Raw genomic sequence first — 15,834 nt, 5'->3', positions numbered from 1 at the left:
AGGGGAGAGTGCTGAACACAAGTATATTAGCGTGCAGGAATTCCCAGCATGTTTGCCCCCAAGTCAGCAGCAATTCTGTTGACCAGTCATGTGAGAATGGATAATATCTGCATCCTCAAAGACCTATTAAGGTGAGTTTGCTATTGCCACAAGATTGGTTCACCACAGAGTGGTTAGCACTGCTGCCTCATAGCACCAGGGACCCAGGTTCAATTCTGATCTTGGTGACTCCATGTGGAGTTTGCATGTTCTCCCCTGTGTCTGTGTGGGTTTCCTCCCATGCTCCAAACATGGTGCAAGTTAGATGCATTGGCCACGCTCTATTGATCCTTAGAGTAAATGCATGGGCTTACAAGGATAGGGCCAGGTGGGTTTGCTGTTGTTTTAGGTTCAATGGGCCAAATGACCACCTTCTGCACTGTAGGGATTCTGATTCCATGATTCTGCAATATCCAAACATCTGCAGATACCACATGTTGACCAGGATTGGAGTTGATGAATAAGAAGTCCTCACTTCTGCCTGAAAGTTGCCTGGAGACAAGCTATTGAGTACTGGAGTGTGGGAGTTGATTGAGAAGGGGACCAGGGTATCACAGAATGGTCTCTGGGTTGCTGGGAGAGGGGTTTAGTGGCAAGATCATGCTGGAGTGGCGCAAATAGTGGAAAATGATCCACTGACTACGGAAGCTAATTGGGTCAAAGATGATGGCAATGAATGGTGGAGGGAGCTTACTCCTGCTCCTTCACCCAACACTCATTACCCTGAAACTACAGATGTAATACTTGCTCTTTTGCCTTCTCACTGTTCCAACCCAACAAAATGTACTTTCTTACTGACCAACCACAGCTTATTAAAGGTGGAGATGCTGGCATTGGACAGGGATGGGCACAGTAAGAAGTCTCTCAACACCTGATGAAGGAGCAGCGCTCTAAAAGTTGTGATTCCAAATAAACCTGTTGGACTTTAACCTGGTGTTGTGAGATTTTTTTTTACTGTGTTACTAAGTTCATAAAGGAAATGGAATGGAGAATGAAGAATAACTGAAGGGATATGTGAAATGTTGACATGGTTGATAATAGAATGCAGATTTTTTAGCAATGTTGGAAAGTGGTGTGATGTGTTGATGGAAAGGAGCATTTCACAGATTTCCAGTCAGTCATTCATACGGGTTTTTCCATCGTCCTGAACAATACCCTTTTAATGCTATAAAGCAGAACGCCTGACTTGTTTTTACTAAAACAACAGAACAGTAAACCTCGAGTGGACTTTGTCTCCAGAGGAGCAATTATCGCTAATAGCTTTTGTGATCAGCTCGTTAATGGCCTGCTTCCGTCTGGAGGCAGCAGTGGACGAGGTAATGATTTGATAGCGAGCAATCCTGATTGGATTAGAGGCCCATTTTGCTCTTGGTTGGTAAGGGATAATGTGCCTGTTGCTGCAGACTTGATGGAGAGTAATCCGTGCCTCACCTTGTGCTCACTTGCTTTTCGGGGTGTTTATTTTTAAATACAGACAACTCAGGTCGGTGCCGCTCAAACTGGCGATTGTTTATCGGTGATGAAGCCTCTCAGCTCCCTTAACCCATGAGCACGAAAAGTTCGTAGTAAATGTTTGAGAGACAGAAGTTCATGTTTATTCACATGCACTACATGTATTGTAATTTCCAGTTAATTGCGTGAAATATAATCGAAAAGGATCAGGAGTGCGAACTTTGTCCCCTACTGTAAACTGGTTACCAGAAAGGGGGAAAAATCAACTATTAATCGAGATATCCATATAAATTCTTCAACCTTTTCAATTTGCAATCCATTTACTGCCTGAAGTAGTTTGATCTTATTGTCTAGTTTTCTGCACTGGTTTGATAGTGATGTTGGATATTGCGTCTGGAACTGGAAGAGTTTGATTCCTAACACACCGTGAAAGAATGATTTTAATTTAGAAGTTGTCGTATCTTAAACTATAAGACTTTATAGCACTTCCTCCGTTTTGATCATTTATTAAACTTGGGTTTCTCTACACAGATTAAAGTTTGTTTTTTTCCTTCCTGGAGCGGTTGAAACAAAAGACGAATTTTCCCTTCGCGTTGGGATGTTTATCCCTCGCTACTTCAAAACTCCAGGGTTTCTGACGTTCAGTTTAATCCCGGGGCCACACCTATTGCATTAACCTCACAAAAACAAGGCAGTGAATGTAAGCAAGATCATGTGACGAGCTGTTCTCAGAGAGGCAACATCCTGGAAACCGACACCAAGTGCTGGATTGAGACAGACACGGGCGTATGTTTTGGGAGGAATATTAAACATCATTTCCTCGTGGTGGACTCTGGAAAAGGTAAGCACTTGTTAAAACTTCACAGTATGAACTACCTGGAATGATTTGAAGAGGAGGCAGCGAAACTGTTGAGGATGCAGTTGCAATAGATTTTCCTTTCTGGTAAGGTTGGATAGACTGTTTTAATGTGGTATATTTATCAGTACAGCACTTCCATTTGAAGTTTTTCATTGTCAGGAGAAGCAAAGGTATTCTTAAATCTGCGATTAGATATTTTTGTGCGGTCTACACCAGAGTTAGGAACACGGCTGTTTGTTGACTACGGTGCTGTACAAATCCATGTTTATAAAAGTGAATCTGTGATCTATTAAAACTGACCTTTCATAGTTAATATCAGAAAACGGTGACATGTGAATATGGTTCACTTTGGCAGAAGTTAAACCCTGATATTTTCGCTGATCAAACTAGATTGAATCGGGTTGAGAACAAGCTGTGAGCTGATATTGATGGCAACCTACATTTACTTGTCAAAACCTGCTGTGTGTAGCCAGCAACCAACCTATCGCAGGTTTGCCCACAGAAAAAAAGCAGCCCAGTTCTATTCAAATATGTTTTCTAAAATGCCACGTACAGTTTTATTTTGTGAAACTTTTTTTAGAGAATGGCAACGTTTTGACAGGACAGTGCTCCGACAAAGCAAGACTATGCTTAATGTGTCTGCCCTTTCTCGTTTCATTTTATTGTAGTTGCTTCGTTCACTCCCTCTTTAGGAACAGCAATCTATAAGCAGCCAGTGTTTCTCACTCTTCCCGTGCACAGTCCCATCAGAGCATCCGTACAAAGTATTAGCGAAAGCAACCTCTACTGCTTATAAACCATTACTCTCTTACCTTGCAGAAAGATGGGAACTCCGCCCAAACCATAAAAGCCATTTGAAAACCCATCAATAGAGTGAAGAATGCATCTGCAATATTAAATATTTATGTTAAAACATCCCTGCACCATTTACAGAATGACTAATATGTCAATAGAAACGCTAAAGCCTGCACTGTCAATCACCTTGTCTAGTTTCGATATTAAAAGCCAGCTCGGATGTTAACTGTTGTGATCTCAGTGTAGTTGTACTTTATAAATGAGTTCGGATCTGAAAATGCTGGAAAATCTCAGCGGGTCTGGTAGCATCTGTAAGGAGAAATGTTTATAGATGTTGCCAGACCTGCTGAGATTTTCCAGCATTTTCTATTTTGGTTTCAGATTCCCGCATCCGTAGCAATTTACTTTAATTAAGTTGGGATCCGAATTTTAATGGAGTGACACTAACCAATGATACAGTCGGAATTTACCTTCAGTAATAATTTGTGGCGGTTTAGATAATTTCACCTCGCACTCTTCTCCTGACTTGTTTCCATTTTTGTTTCCGCCCAGTGTTTAGTGATTAAACCCGGGCTTCCTCCGGTTAACCATCACTTTTCGAGAGGTCCGGTCCCCACCATGGCTGGGAAGAATGCCCCAGTCGCTGTCCACTACCTGCGGGTGCTGAAAGAACTCCTCGCCTTCGTTCTCTTTAGTTACACAGTTTTACTGGGAGCGCTGGTGATCGCCGGGTGGACCACCTACTTACTGATCGTTAAATGATCCGCCTTTGCTCCTTTTTGGAAACTGAAATGCCTCGAATAAGATGTATGCAACGCGTTTAAGTAATGAGAAACTCCGCTTAATGTTCAAGAAATGGAAGTTTTTTTGCACTATTTGTAGAACATCCGAGAGTGTGATAAAATCAGGTACAAATGTATGTATTTAATCCTCCTTTTCGGTAGGTTTGCTGTTGTATCACGTTTGTGGATGCGATATTGACAGGAGGTATGCAAAAACAAATAAAAACCATGAAGCAAGTGCATTTCTAACTGGTATTTGTGGGTGAGAATAACGTCTACTTTTACCTGTTATACATTTAAAAGATCCTCGGGTTCAGTGGTCTTAACGCCCACTCAATTGTCTCTGTTTGCTTCTGGGATTTTTAACGAGAAAAACGTGTCGGAGAAAAAGGAATTCGTTGGCAGCGAAAATATCAAAGGGACCAAACTCTACAAAGTGAATGAGTCAAATGAGGTCAAAAAAAGTCAAAAATCCTGAAAACTGGGTTAGTGCAAAATTACATCAGCAATTTCCAACAAGAAACTCTCAAAATAAACGTTTAGAAATTAGATGGGCAGCAAAGAATAAAAGTGACTTCAAATGGTGTTTATGTTCCATTCTCAATCTTTAAAAACATCGATCCACCAACCTGGCCGCGGTCAGGTTCACCCTGCCCCCAATCCTGACATTAATTCTAATAGTTTCCCTTAAATATTACATTTACTTAGGGAGTTTATATCTTTTCAAACAATCAAACCTCACGCAATGGGTAATAAATCTAACAAGATAGAGCGGGGCTGATCATTGATCTTTAACGAAAAGTAAGGGAGTACCTTTTACTGCCGCGAGTTATTTATTGCAGAAAGGTGGAATAGATATTCAGCACTTTCTAATCGAATCATTTCACCTGCATGTGTTTATAGAAATCACACACGAAGCTTCCTATTTTCAAATTCTGGTTTGTCTGTGAGGATTCTACCGTTAAACCAGCTCAATCCTGGACTTTAAGCGCACTTTACAAATACTCTGCAATTACACACAATGCTCTGAAATACTTTCACGTTTTGGTTGCTAAACTTCTCTCCGCAAGGGGGTTTCTCTGTGATGTGAAATTCTTTGGAAAGTTTTGTAACAAGCTTCCACCCCGGAAAGCAAGCAGGGCAGGTTACAAAGATACTCACCGAATTTTAACTTGGTAATTGTGTTCCGCAACTGCTTCATCCTTTAGGGATGTTTTATTGTTGATTTATACAATGGGAGAATGTTACATGGTGCACATATCACCATCACGTGGATCCTATACCTGCCTCTCCTTTGCTCCCACCCTATGCAGTTATTTTCTCCGGTACAGTGGGGTGGATCGCTTAAGTCTTTCTTCATTGTACATGATTCTTTCCTCTTCTGTTTTAAAACTCGTATAGATTCTCCTGTCTATGGGTAAGAGTAAAATGACCTGAGTATAGAAAGAACCACAAGGTCCAGTACCAAAGGTCAGGTTTTTTGCTGGGGGCGGAATAGTCTATTTTTTGTCTTGGGGACGCCGTTTTCCCAGCCGATCCACAACTTTATGGACACCTGTTACTTAACCAGCGAGGAAGAGTCTGTCTCCAACTCCTTCGGTGAACTTTCAATAAGAAAGAATCCAATATTTTCCCTAGAATGCTAAGATCGCTATTGGCAATAGGGGGTGAGTGCGGGGGGGGGGGGGGTTCCAAAATTCTAAATTAATGTTCTTTCTTTCACTTTCAGCTCACAAATGAATTAAGATTGTTCATCTTTAGTTCCAAACTACGATACATAGACAGCACCTCTTAGTGTGTCCAAACTATGACCCGTAGACCACATGCTGTTCATGTCACCTATCAGATTGGTTCACAACGGACAGCAAAGTTCCATTTACCCAATTTTTTTCTTTGATTGTTTAACTTGAGATCTATTCTAAGTGTAGATGACTAACTGATAAGTAAATCTTAAGCCAGAACTCCAACATGTTATGCAAATTATTTCAAACATTCAGGTAAAGTTTACATGTGTCTCCTTGTCATTCCATAGAATGTACCTCATTGACCCACAAATGGACAATGCTAATTCATACCACATGGTATTTAAAGTGCAAACTGCAAATGAAGCCAGTCGGAGATTTGCGATTTTGTCACAGAGACTATGTAAATACATGTTTTCATTTGCAAGTAGTGGAATAGTGTTCCCTAAATTAGTAATGGGCTTTCGATCAATTTAAAATAATTTGCCGATGATCTAAGAGGAGTTTTCATTCCCTAAAAATGCTATAAATTTGAGTTTTTGTTTGCGGCTAGTGGTAGTAAACCACAAGGGTGATGCTAGTTGTACTTTGGAGTATGAAATTAGGTGACATGTGATGAGTGTACATGTAAAATTGCTTTATTAAGTACGATGGCAACCTCTTTCCATATCCATTACATTTGTGTGTTAATAATATCAACTGCTGATGAGCTGATGCCTGTTTGGATGACTACAATCTTTTTATATTTTGGCTATGAAATGTATTTGTGGATCAGTGAAGACAGTTGGGAGGATTATGACCGGGAATATTTGGGACAGGGAGTGTGGTCAACTTCTTAGTATACTGATACTCCAACAAGAACAGGAGATAGTATTTAGACCATTAATTGATTTTATAGGCTTGGAACCATCTCTTGCTCTTCACTGTTCTCTTCTCCACTTTCTTGCTTCATGGTTTTGGGATTCACCAGTTTGACAGTGGAGACGTTGCCAGTTTAGTGATTATCTATGTTCCTTTTTTATATACCTGTTGAGAACATAACAAGCAGGCGTAGGCAACCTTGAGCCTGCTCCACCATTCAATACAATTATGGCTGATCTTGTCTTGGCCTTTGCTACATTTTTCTGCTGATTCTCCACACTACAACCCATTACCAATTAAACATCTGTCTATCACCTCAAATTTACTCAATGTCTCGGCATCCACCATACACTGAGGTAGTAAATTAGCCAGACTCATGACCCTTTAAGAGGAGTAGCTTCTCCTCACCTCTGTTTTACATCTGATATCCCTTCTCCTAAAACTATGACCTCTTGTTCTAGATTGCCCCATAAGAGGAAGTATCAGCTCTGTCTACCTTGTCAATCCTCCTTATCTTGTATATCTCAATTAGATCCATATTGACGGCACACCCTGTTGAAGCTCTTCCCTACCCACTAGAAAATTACATTATCAACATTATATTTGATTTCTTTTTACATTTTTCTTTTCTAGGATATACTTTTATAAATAAAAAGGATCCAATTATAAAGAATTGCTTAATGCAGCACCTTACACTGAATTGCATCCATTTGCTGTTGTGTATTGCCGTTGCACTAAACAGTTTATAGATTCAGTTCAAATTAAGAGACATAACTTGCTTCAAGATTTTGCAAAATTAGCTGAAGGAAATTATGCATTACTCCAGTGGTTTTAGAAATTGGACAACAGAACAATGAGTATGACAGCAAACCTCTGTCAGGATTCTTCAGTGAGTCATCAACGTTAACACAATTACAGTAAATTTTCAGCATGAAAACCTAATGCCTTTTAACACAGAAGATGCTTGTTACCAATTTGACCTCTATATGTCAGAACAAAATATCTTTGTTCAACAAGTTCTTAATAATTAAGAATGCCCTGTTTTGTGCTAAAAGAACTGAAGTGGAAACCTCATCGATAAATACAATCAAACAACAACTCATATTTATAATGGATCTTTATTGTAGTAAAATGTTTCTAGCACTTTACAGAAGGGGAAATTCCTTATTTATAGAACAAATACAAAATGGTTATTCATATCTTGACATTTATCCTTTGAAATTTAACATTTTCAACTAATAATGATGGAATTGCTAGCAGTAGCAGGCAAAAAAATGTTGAAATAGAAACCACATGAAGAAGATTTCACTCTCACTTATGTTATTAAAGAATAATGGGAAACTACAAATGTCAGAGTCAAGACAAAATATACATAGAAAAAACACATCACAAATCCAATTCCTTCATGAACTCCCAATTCTGGCTGTCTTATTTTTTGTTCATCAGTAGGATGTGAACATCATTGGCTCAGCTAGCATTTACTACCCATCTCTAATAGCCCTGAGAAGCTGATGGTGAGCTGCCTTGTTGAATTGCTGCAGCCTATGAGGTGGAGGTATACCCACAGTGCTGTTAGGGAAGGAGTTCTATGATTTTGATCTAGCAACAGTGAAAGAATAGTGATATAGTTCCAAGTCTGGATGATGAGTGGCTTGGAGGGGAACTTCCAGGTGGTGTTGTTCCCAGTACCCCTGGTATTCACTGACCAACAACTACAATGATCACTACATTTGCTGAAATCCACAACAAATGCTGTGCTTCTATTTTCAATAATTTTTGTCTTCAATTGACAGTCAATTAATCTTGGCCATCTCCCTGCCACATTAACAACCTGTGCATTCTCAAATCTGAAGGTAGCTGGCTTGACCACCTGGTTATTGATCAATAAACATGCCACAAGCTGTATCAGACTGAAATCTATTTATTGTTGAAGGATCATTCTGGAAAGTACATACAACTCCCAAGCTCTTCTCTAAGTCATCTCCTTTGCCATCTCCTCCATTTTCCCATTTTCCTTTTCTATCATGCCAAACCACCCTCATCTCTCATACCAGGACCCAAAGACTTATCTTGAAAATGAGGCTACTCATTAGGACTACTGCTACCTCCACCAATCACACCACTCTCAGTAACCTGCACCTTCCCTGTGTATCTATTCAAATTCCCACCCCAACATGATATAGTTTTTCCTCCAGCTGATAACTCAATATCAGCCAAGTGTTTAACAATATCCTCAATCTTTCCCTTTCTCTGGGCATTGCTCCTTCCCTCTACTCCCCCACACACAAATAAACTATTATGATCATTTCCCTTTTATAAAAAAAGGCACACCTTTTACTTTGTTGTCATAGTTTAATTGTTAGCTTCCTCTTCCTAGTAAACTTCCTCTTCCATTCTCTCGAGCACCTCCGCTCACTTACCTTTGCATGACCACTATCCCCATTCAAATGAACTCCACTAACTCCAGTTGGCCACAGCATTGAAACCACCTTACTCAAAGTCATCGCAGATGTTCTATGTGCCAGCCACGTACTGTGTTATTTCTCTTTCAGCTCTGCATAGCTTTGAAACCTTAACACTACCATAATCTACTTCAATGACAGTGCTTTTTAAAAAGTCCTGAATCCTTTCTTACTGATCCCAATGTTATTAACATATGTTCACACAGTGGTAAGCACTGCGGCCTCTCAATGTCAGCGCCCGGGTTTAATTCCTAGCTTGGGTCATTGTGTGGAGTTTGCGTCCTCCTCGTGTCTGCGTGGGTTTCCTCCAGGTGCTCCAGTTTCCTCCACGTCTGAAAGACATGCTGGTTGGGTGCATTGACCCAAACAGGTACCAGATATGGCAATTTGGGGAATTTCACAGTAGCTTCATTGCAGTGTTAATGTAAGCCTTACTTGTAACTAATAAATAAACTTTTCTTCAATTGGGCTTCCATTCCTAAACAGTCATTTTACCTACCATTCCCTCAATGTTTCATCCTTCATTCCTTGTTTCAATTCTGCTTCTGATGAATTTCATCCACAAATATGATCAGCTTTGATGTAAATGTACTGTGATTCCATTACAGTTACAAACTGTCTTGCAGCCTGAAGGATGCAGAACATGTGCTGAAGCAGAACATATTATAACTCAAGATCACCAGTGCTGAATTCATTCTTGTTCCGTTCCAATCAGAAACTATTCAACTTATTATCAATCTTACTTCCTTTCCCAGCAGTATGGCTGAATTCAGCAGTGCAAACTCCTGGCTGACCCTTAGCTGAACTTTAGATTCCAAAATGAAAGAATCTTAACGTCAGATCTGGAACAAAGCTGATCTAAGTATCTTTCTAAGGTCCACACCCCTTAAAAATGATCATGGCTTTTGCTACATCAAGATTTGATTTCTGCATGGGGTCCCTAAATTCCCATACTACATAAACTTCAGTGTATCCAGAACTTGTACAATGCGTTATTCTATAAAATATTGATTTGTGTCTTCATAGACCTCCTCAAACCCCATTCACAATGATTCCAAACTACCCGTCTTTGTTAGTAAATCACTCCACAACCTGACTCCCCTCTACTGTTGCATTATTTTCCATCTCATGATCCACCTTACAGCCTCCGCTCTGTCCCTGTGGCTATGTTGTTTCACCATTTACTTTCATTTCCTCTTCCTACATCTCTCTGCCTTCAAAACCTCATCAGGTAATTCCTTTAGCTTTGGCCCTGCTTAGCTCCCCTAGTCTTTCTCCTGCTAAATATTTTTCAATTCATTTGTGAAGCATTTTGGAATGTTTCATTTTGCAAATGATACTTGAATCCAAATTGTTATGCAATAAATATAATGCTTTGCTGAGACTTTTCTACTGGAGACAAAACTTTATCTTTTTTTATTTTATAAATTCTTCCTGATTTTTTGCTGCTTTAGTTTAAACTGAGACCAAAAGGAATTTATACAGCCACAATTTATTTGACACCAGCCAATGTAGAAATCCGCATAATTATTTTTCTGTCCCACTCACTATTTGATGACCAGCAGAAATGAAAAATTCACTGTTGGGAATTCCCTCGAAACTCAGCCAATACTAAGATTCTAGTTTTTTTTCACTTTAAGACTGATGCATCAACATAATGCACCTGGTAGTTCCCTTCAGAATCTCTCTTAGGCATGTATCATATTGATGTCCAAATCAAAATGGATTTCCCCAACATATCTTCACACTGAACAATGGGGGAATATCCATTAACATCAAAATTAAAGAACCCCCTGCACTGTTTGTCTCTTAAAAAAATATCAGCAGGGATAACTGGAAAGAACAAAAATTTCCATTTGGGCTCACATCAAAATCAAGTGACTCCTCTTTCCAAATGAGTTTGCAGAATATCCATTCCCCCAATATGCAGTGAGTATTGTGTGGCCCTCATAAAATTAAGCAGTTTTCATCTTTACAGATGTCACCACAGTAACTTGATTCTACAAGTACAGTATGGATTACAAAAGTAACAAAACATATCAGTCTTTTTCTCTCTCTCTACAAGTCTGGATAATGTCGGAAGGGTGAAAAGTGGTAGGCCTGATTGTAAAGCAAAACCCAAGAGAAAGAAAGGATTGTTCAGCGGCAAAGCCAAGTTTGACTGGATGCATTATACTGCAGCTGCTCTTCTGTGACCCATTTGATTGGTTTCTAATGTCATTTAGCTATCATTGCATTAATATGAAAATGGAGTTCTGCAGCACTGTGTTTCACAAAAATAGCAGAGATTACCATTGTGTTCAAATAAATCATCTTTTCTTGTTTCTTTTCTTTTGTTTCTATCTGTAACCTATCTCTGTCTTTTCCTTTGAACCTAGCCCTAGTCATTGGCTATGCTACCAAATCGTGTTAGCACCACCAGGGAACCCTTCATTGAGATTTGTTTGTGTGCTAGGGAGAGAAAATTAAAAATGATAAAATACAAAGGATAATCTATTTATTGTGCTAGTTAACTTTATTTTTCAAATCCCCTGGAATAATGGGTGGCACAGTGGTTAGTACAGGTGCCTCACAGTGCCTGGGACCCGGGTTCAATTCTGGCTTGGGTCACTCTCTATACGGAGTCTGCATGTGCTCCCCATGTCTGTGTGGGTTTCCTCCAGGTGCTCTGGTTTCCTCTACAGTCTGTAAGTGCTGCTTAAGTGCACTGGCCATGCTAAATTCTCCCTCAGGTTACCTGAACAAGTGCTGGAGTGTGGTGACTCAGGGATTTTCACAGTAACTTCATTGCAGTGTGAATGTAGGCCTACTTGCAACACTAATAAATAAACTTGAACAACTTAAAATTTTAACGAAGGTCTGAGAAACTGCATCTGTGCAATTTTTGTTATTCCATGGAATAAGTTTGTTTTCTTAGTTTTTGTGGCTGTCTTTTGAGAAGTGATCAGTAAGAAAAGGGAAGGTCTTGTCGTAATGAACCAGGAAGAGGAAGTCTGCTGGTGATGAGTTTGGCCATTTCTGTGTTAAGCTTTAGCAAAAGTGCACTACTGTTAAGATATTCTGTTAACGAGAACAGAAAGAGTTATCAAATTCGGCAAGCACATTAATTTTATTATAAAATGGCAGTGAAAGTCCTTGGTTCTTTTCAATGTTTTTAGATTTCAAAAATAAAGATAAAATAAAGTTTTGAAGATCACACCCCATGACAGGAAATGTTGGGGCAGCACTTCTGCTCCAGCCCCTTGATTCTGTGCATAGAGTAGTTTGTATAGAATCATAGAATTCCTATTGTGCAAGAGACCATTTGGCCCATCAAGACTGCACCAACAACAATCTCAGCCCAAGCTCTAGCCCCACTAAATTCCCCTAGCCTACACATCCCGGGACACTAAGGGGCAGTTTAGCACAGCCAATCAACCTATCCCACACATCTTTGGACTGTGGGGGAAACCGGAGCACCCGGAGGAAACTATTGCAGACATGGGAAGAATGTGCAAAACATTACACAGACAGTCACCCAAGCCGGGAATCAAACCCAGATTGCTGGAGCTGTGAGGCAGCAGTACTAACCACTGTGCCACTGTGCCCATAGTAAAGATAGAGTTGGCACTACTTGGAGACATATCTTGTGGACGTTGGGGTAGGAGCTGTTCTACAATTCCAGGAGGGCCAATGTTACCGACCAGATTGACTCAAGTGATGAGCGATTGCAATTTTAGAACATAAGAACATAAGAAATAGGAGCAGGAGTGGGCCATCTAGTCCCTCGAGCCTGCCCCGCCATTCAATAAGATCATGGCTGATCTGTCGTGGCTCAGTTCCACATTCCCGCCCTCTCCCCATAACCCTTAACCCCCTCTCTTATCAAAAACCCATCAACCCGCGTCTTAAATATATTTAGCGAGGCAGCCTCCACCACTTCAACGGACAGAGAATTCCAGAGATTCACCACCCTTTGAGTGAAGAAGTTCCTCCTCAACTCTGTTCTAAACCGCCCCCCCTTTATCTTGAGGCTGTGCCCCCTAGTCCTACTGTCCTTTCTGAGCGGGAAGAGTCTCTCCACCTCTATCCTATCCATCCCATTCATCATCTTATATGTCTCAATGAGATCTCCCCTCATTCTTCTAAACTCTAACGAGTACAAGCCTAGTTTATTCAGCCTCTCCTCATAGCTCAACCCCCTCAACTCCAGTATCAGCCTAGTAAACCTCCTCTGCACTCCCTCCAAGGCCAAAATATCCTTGCATAAGTGCGGCGACCAAAACTGCACACAGTACTCCAGCTGCGGCCTCACCAATGCCCTATACAGCTGCAGCAAGACCTCCCTACTTTTATATTCAATCCCCCTCGCTATGAAGGCCAGCATCCCATTCGCCTTCCTGACCACCTGCTGCACCTGCAGGCTGGGTTTTTGTGACTCATGCACGAGGACCCCGAGGTCCCTCTGCACCGTCGCCTGCTGCAGTTTTTCGCCACGTAAGTAATAGTCCTTCCTACCATTATTCCTACCAAAGTGGACTACCTCGCACTTGCCAACATTAAATTCCATTTGCCAGTTCCTGGCCCATTCGCCCAGCCTATCTAGATCCTTCTGCAGACTGTCCACACCCTCCGCACAATTTGCGTTAAGATCAATTACAACATGGCCAAGGCAGTGTGTGACCTTTTTACGGCGCTTGTGCAGTAACTAGATTGGTTTTAAGCTGAGCAGAAATAGCAGTGTTCTGCAAAATCAGTCTCCAAATTTGCCATCATGATGGAGGAAGGATGTGAGAAGAAGATGTGCTTGTGTACACATCAATACATAGATCTTTTCAAAATCACTAAACTGAGTAAAACCAAAATGAGGTTGAAAATAGTCTGCCCAAATTCCTCTTAAGAAGGTCATCCAGACTTGAAACATTGGCCGGAATTTTACCAGCACGCCCGCCCTGAAATCAGGACAGGTGTGGCTCACAGAACAGAATTTTCCATTGGCCTGGGGCAGGATTTTATGAGCCTTGCCTGGGTGAGGTTGTAAAATACCAACCATTGGCTCTATTCTCTCTTCACAGATGTTGTCAGACCTGCTGAGATTTTCCAGCATTTTCTGTTTTTGTTCCTCTTTTTCCAGGTCAAGGTACACCGTGCATGAAACAAGCCAGAACTTCTACCAGTTATGAAGTCCAAATCTCAAGGAAAGTAGTTTTTAATTAAGCTCTATGAATTTAGTTAAGCCCTTAAGTTTCAAAAAGTGCATATGCTGAAAATCATTATCTTTATTTCTGGATATTCGTATTAGCGCAGTTTTAAATTCAGCCTCTTTGTGATAAATCCTGTGCTTTAGGGTTTTCTGTATAAATTCTAAATGTTAATAGAAAATCTTAGCCCTTTTAACCATGATGTGTCAATTCAAACAAGTCTGTTCATGTTGCACATCAAGGGACTCAATCACTTGAGTTTCCAGCGTTTATTCACAGGTGCTTTCAGATAACATATTGATATCAATTATCACCGAATAAAGGGAAACTTCACAGGTCAGGGAGGAAATTAAAGATATCAGGAAGTAGCTCCTTGAAAAAAATCAAATGATTAAAGGAACAATCCTTAAATTCCGTATTTATTTTCCCTCTTGATTTTTGATTAGCCTTTTAATAAAATATCGTGTCTTGTGTACATTCACTCATCTGTGTCACACTGGAAAACCATCATTTTATTTTCCCCTCTCTCTTTCATTAAGTTCCCACGCTTCTCCTCCTTTTAATTTTTAAGATGTGGAGATGCCAGTGTTGGAGTGGGGTGGCCTCACAATATCAGGTTAAAGTCCAACAGGTTTATTTAGAATCACAAAATTTCGAGCACTGCTCCTTCAGGTGTTGTGAGACTTCTCTTACTGTGCCCTTCCCTGCTCCTTCATCAGGTGAATCACCTCCGAATGCTCGTGATTCCAAATAAACCTGTCGGACTTTAACCTGGAGTTTTTATTTTTAAGTATAGATACACAGGCCCATAATTAGTTCCATTGGTAAAAGTAACAGGCTTCTCAACAGCATCTGGAGCTCCAACACAACCAGGATTTTGCCTTAGTCTGCTGGTCGGTAAAATTCTGTGGTTGGAGATGGGAGAGAAAATGTCCTTTTCCCATTCCTCACATGAAGAGGGCGAGGAGTTTCTGCTCAGAAGCGGATCTCAGTTCTCCCTGGATGAGAGCCACTGGGAGTTCTGTGGAGACCCCAGGAAAGATCCCAGACTTTCTGGAAACAAAAGTAATTGTTTATATCTAGAAACTCTTAAGTTACAGAAAAAACTTTTTATACTCATTAGTCCACTCCACCAGCAGCATCCTCCTACAAATCACCTGCCAAACCCCAGCCTCTTTCAAACCTCACCCACTTCCAAACCCCACTCCTTCTTCCCCCACTTCCAACCCCAATGCCCATCTCTTCACTCACCACAATTCAGCATAAAAATAAGTTTCTACTTTAAACATTCAATGTAGTTTTTATTAATGTATGATGTGGAGATGTTGGCATTGGACTCAGGTAAGCACAGTAAGAAGTCTCACAACACCAACTTAAAGTCCAACAAGTTTATTTGGAATCATGAGCTTTTGGAGTGCTGCTCCTTCATCAGGTGAGTAAGTTTGTTAATGTAAACAATGATTAATATAAACATTAAACTATTGTCCTTATTGCTCCCCTCATTGAGTACCTATGAAAACAGTCTCTGTTGACACAAACACCGGTTAGTTTTGTAAGATCTCTGCAGCCCCAGCACAGAAAATAAAGTATTAAAAAACCATGGGAGAGGCCTGGATTACGAGGATGTCTTTACCTTCAAGAGCAAGCACAATTCTGGAGAAG

At 40.5% G+C, this 15,834-nt stretch overlaps 1 long non-coding RNA gene across 1 annotated transcript; it reads left to right on the top strand.

Moving 5' to 3' along the window:
* The first annotated feature begins 1,890 nt into the window (after window positions 1–1,890).
* LOC145356081 (uncharacterized) lies at window positions 1,891–4,091 on the top strand. Its single transcript, XR_013889063.1, has 2 exons — window positions 1,891–2,332; window positions 3,698–4,091. It is a non-coding gene; the product is annotated as an uncharacterized LOC145356081 (long non-coding RNA).
* The last annotated feature ends 11,743 nt before the right edge of the window (window positions 4,092–15,834 follow it).

The sequence above is a fragment of the Carcharhinus amblyrhynchos genome, chromosome 20, assembly GCF_965287045.1.
Source record: "Carcharhinus amblyrhynchos chromosome 20, sCarAmb.v2.hapA, whole genome shotgun sequence".
Taxonomy (NCBI): domain Eukaryota; kingdom Metazoa; phylum Chordata; class Chondrichthyes; order Carcharhiniformes; family Carcharhinidae; genus Carcharhinus; species Carcharhinus amblyrhynchos.
The sequence above is the reverse complement of the archived record's forward strand: the minus strand, read 5'-3'. Positions and strand labels throughout refer to the sequence as shown.